This window comes from Macrobrachium nipponense, chromosome 39 (genome assembly GCF_015104395.2).
Source record: "Macrobrachium nipponense isolate FS-2020 chromosome 39, ASM1510439v2, whole genome shotgun sequence".
Lineage (NCBI taxonomy): Eukaryota > Metazoa > Arthropoda > Malacostraca > Decapoda > Palaemonidae > Macrobrachium > Macrobrachium nipponense.
The window spans coordinates 1,697,409-1,702,408 of NC_061099.1; the positions used below are offsets into that span (position 1 = coordinate 1,697,409).

The 5,000-nt window shown below is 36.2% G+C and overlaps 1 protein-coding gene across 1 annotated transcript in view; it reads right to left on the reverse strand.

Moving 5' to 3' along the window:
- Positions 1–5,000, reverse strand: part of LOC135210004 (integrator complex subunit 10-like) — a 73,487-nt gene that overhangs the window by 3,454 nt on the left and 65,033 nt on the right.

The window sequence follows — 5,000 nt, forward strand, 5'->3', positions numbered from 1 at the left end:
AAACTCCTGCTCAACTACTGGTCAGATTCAGAAACACTTGTGTACGGACAGTCGTTGACGTACATTGCAGTGAATTCAAATGTCATCCTCTCAGAAGTCCCCACCCAGTTCACACAACCATGGTTAGTGGCAAAAAAAAGGTAAAAAATGCGCGGAAGTTTCCTGTATAAAACCATCAACTACGCGTACCAGATGCGGTAGAGTGAGGGAGCGTCCCATGGCTTCGGAACGCGCTGCCAGATGCGCGATGCATAGCTAACTTTAACTTTACATAAAATAAAAACTGCTGAGGCTAGAGGGTTGGAATTTGGTGTTAGATGTTTGGAGGGTGGATGATCAAAATACCAATTTGCAGCCCTCTAGACTCTGTAGATTTTTAGATCTGAGGGCGGACGGACAGACTAAGTTGGTGCAATAATTTTCTTTGACAGAACCCTAAAAATAGGTTTGGTCAAACTACAAGTACTTTTGGCAGCCACCCTGTCAAAACTGTTCTGACTCCAGGCAAGAGTGATTATAGGAATTGACAGCAGAAGTTGTATAGCATACCACTACATTCGGCAACGAAGAGTTTCTAGAACTGCTACAAAATAATGACGTCACTGCGACTGACCCATACTGAGCGAAGTTTATGGGTAATGATGTACACAAACTATAAACGTACTAGATAGAAAAGTATGCGTATACACATGTAACGGCTTGCCTCAGCACTAAAACTCCTAACTTTTGACTTTTCACATTTAAACCAATTGGTTGAGTTATTTTTCTGTAGAATTCTAACAGGCAAAAAAAAAAAAAAAAAAATAAAAAAAGTAACTAATTTTTCTTCTTTTTAACTTTTAGATCCAGCAATTAAGAGCACTAAGATGGCAACACGACTTCAGGAACACTACAAGTTCATGCAACGTATTTTAGTCACTTAACTAATTATTCGATTGGCTGGATTATAATTTGAATTTTTGCAAAGGAAAATTATTAGATTTTGTAAGAAGTAAGCTTTACATACACACTTGTTCTTTGTCCTTTTACCAAGAAAATTTTACGGCTTGTCTGTCTTACATATACTGCTTGGTTAGGAAGTCGGAAAGCAAGGCGTCAGTGGACTGAAATAATGGGATTAAAGTTGTAAGGGCTTGATTAAATAAATTGAGCGCTCAAGCATAAAATCGATTTCAGTATTATTAATGCAGAAGGTAAATTTGAAGTGAATCAGCAGGTATTTCTACACTTACGTACTATTGCTTGTAGCATGTGACAAAATATTTAATTCTTAACGAAGGAGATTTAAATAAAAAATAACATGAAAATTAAAGCAGGCGAAGTTGAGATACAGCATCTACAAACATGAAATTTTGTCAGCGCATCTCTCTCTCTCTCTCTCTCTCTCTCTCTCTCTCTCTCTCTCTCTCTCTCTCTCTCTCTCTCTCTTCTCTCCTCCAGCTTCCAACCCTCTTCAACTTCTCTTCCAAGTCACAGACGTAAATAAGCCTGGGCAAATTCAAAAAGAAACGTGATGCTGGCATGGTCAAATAGGTGGGTCAAATAGGTGGTTCACTGCAAAGGCACTCAAATGTCGAATTTACATATAACATAATCAGAACATCCTCCGAGTTGGTAAACTTTACTGACTTTCAAGACAATTAGATTATTTTAAAGTATTAATATTGCAATTATTTTTCAGTGTGCGGAGACATTAAATTTTGTGTAACAATCAAATGCTAAGAACTGGTCAAGAACTTCCATGGATTAGGAAGATTGTCAACGACCACGTTATTTTCGGGATATCTATAACATCATTTATCATTCCTCCATATACGAATTAAAACAAATTTTTTAAATTATCGTAAAATATAGGAAAACGATTAATAAACGCGAATGCAGTGAAACAAAGCATATCACAATGTTCAGCGACCAATATTCACCACCAAATGAGAAAGTAAAACTATATTCTAACCAAATATGGCATAAACATTATGGGAAACGGCATCGCTTAAGTTCAATATAAACACTAATTTTTCTCTACGTTGACAATCCGCGATCCACGCCAAACAAGATCTGCTAAAAGACAAAAAGTTAAGCAATCCAACGAATCAAAGCAAATTTTCGGGCTGCTCTATGAGCAAGAGCCCGTGCTGGCATAAGGTCATCTAAATCTAAAACAACATCTAAGCAAAGAAAAAAACGAATGCATAAACCAAGAAAATAAACGAATAAAATATAAAGCAGCACAAACCAAAACACATGTGAACAAAGCAGCAAAACAAGGGGGACAAAAAAAAAATAAGAAAAAAACAACAAAAATACCAAAAAGGGCTTTTAACGTGCCAGTGACAGTCGTGAGACTAATCCCGACCTTTGTGCGAGGCCCATGGGTGACCTGACGTCACACTCGAACCATCCAAACCTCTCGTTCCCGAGGATCAAGGGGGATAATGCTTGATCATGCAAGCAATGTTATTCATGCCTTCGTCGGTTTAATGGGCTAATCCCCTCATGCTAATAACTCCAGGGGTTGAGTCAACAGATGGAGACCAGCCATCAACCCGACCGCCAATCCTCTCTTCGTCAGGCTGTCACACTGGGGGTCAACAACCTCACTTGGGCAACATTTTATCTTGGAATGCCTAGAACCTTTTCGAACCTCTTAACAGTCTCCAGTCTCTCTCTATTATTCTTTTTATTTTCATTATTTTTATTTAAATTTTCATTATTTTTATTTTCATTTTTTATTTAAATTTTTATTATTTTTATTTTCATTATTTTTTATTTAAATTTTATTATTTTTATTTTCATTTTTTTTATTTAAATTTTATATTTTATTTTCATTAATAATTTTATTATTTTCATTATTGCATATTGTAGTTCTTAATTCGTCATGATTTGCACACGATATAAGGAAACACCACTTGATGGTCAAACTTCGCATGTCCTGGATAAAAACTTTGGGAGAACAATCATTTCTCTTCTATTTAGAAGCAAACACACACACACACACACACACACACACACACAAACACACACACACACACACAAAGATCAAGATACACGAAAAACAAGGCTAAAGTCCTTTAGGTATTGCAATCAGCCTTTGGAAAGGAAGAAAGGTTATGCAGGTGGTTCTAAGTGCAAAGCACGGAGAACTGAAACCCGTTATTACTTCTAATTATCTTTTCCTGTTGGGCGGAGTGTGATACGCTTCACTGGCATCAATATGAACAGAGAAGAAAAGTATAAAAAACTAACCCCATTTTAATTAAGTTTTTGCATCCTCAAGGTGCTGATATCATTCAAAGAAGGAAGTCATGAATGAGTTATCCGCATTTTTCATTTACCCAATTTCCTCACGCCACTCCTCTATACTCCTAAATATAGGACCTCCTTTCATCTAGGCAGTAAACTGGCTCTATCCTATCCCATCAAGTATATAATTTAACCGAAAATGACAGATTAATCAACTTGAGAAGTTTAAGTGATACTGAATAAATCATGCTTATTTTGTGCAAAATAAACTTTGCACTCGATTTAAAACTTCATTAACTTATAAATTATTGGAAAGCTTGATTAAAGCCACAAAAAACCAGTCACGAGCTGCGACCAATGAGGTCATTCAGTGCTGAAAGAGAAATGACAGAAAGAGGGTTTGAAAGATCATGAAAACCTCGTAGCTGCACTATGAAAAATTTGTTAGAGAGGGTGGAAAGTCAGATGGAGGAAGGGGAATATGAACGGAGGCGCAGAAAAAGAAATGAAAGAGGTTGCAGCTAGGGGCCGAAGGGACGCTGTAATGAACCTCAAGTAATGCTTACAGTGCATCACATGAAGCGCAATGACGGCAATAGCCCCCTATGGAGCAAAGTCACGAGAACGTAAATATAGCAAAACTATTCCTCAATTATAAATTCCGTCTACCTACTCACTAATAGAGACTGAAAGGATAATGAACTAAAAAAGAGAAAACGAATACGGAGGCACGTGACCTTACCCCAAAATCAAAAGTTCCATCTGCTGGAATAATTAATTAGGACATTTTCCCTCACAACACGAAACACTGTCAGGTTGACATATGTCTGACATGGATATCTTGCAAAACTACTGTATCTGATTGACGAGCCCACCCGCTCTCCTTCTCTTCGCTCCTCTCTCTCTCTCCTCTCCTCCTCTCCTCTCTCTCTCGCTCCATACTTCTCTCTCTCTCTCTATATATATACATATATATATATATATATATATATATATATATATATATATATTATATATATATATATATATCCTTGAGATGCTGTACTACTACTCGTCTAACTAAAGGTTCCAATATTATTATTCGAAAAACCATACTATGAATGTTACAGGGCATTCTATTCAACTGATTTGGGCACGAATGTCAAAGGGGCGAGATAACGGGAATGTGGCGTGAATTCCAATTAAAACCGATGTATTAACACCACTGGCGAGACATTTTAGCCATATCACAGAGACATACTTCAGTACATTACTACAGATCCGTACTATATGTCCACACAAGTGTGTATCTTACCAGTTTTCTACAACTCTGAATCCTGGTTTGAGCCTCGGAGATTCAAACTGGATGCAAATAATGTGTGTGGGTTTTTTTTTAATCAGGCTGACATTAGTTTGACTTCATAGTTTATTTGTTATTGTATTTTTTTTATTTTGCTTTGTTAATTATGTTTTTTTTCTTTTATTTATGTACATTTCCAATTTCTTTCACCTTCATTATTTATTTTCTGCTTTCCACCTGGGGTTACAGCTTGGTTTGTAATGGTCATAATAATAGCAGAGTAGCATGAGTCTTCAAATGGAGAAACAATTCCACAGGATGCCATATGTTAATGGTAAATTTAAAGATGAAACCGTACAGATCGCTTTCGAGGAATCTGTAGGGTTATATCTTTTACATGTATGTATATATACATAACATGGATTTTGTGTCTCCAATATAATAATAATAATAATAAAATAATAATAATAATAATAATAAT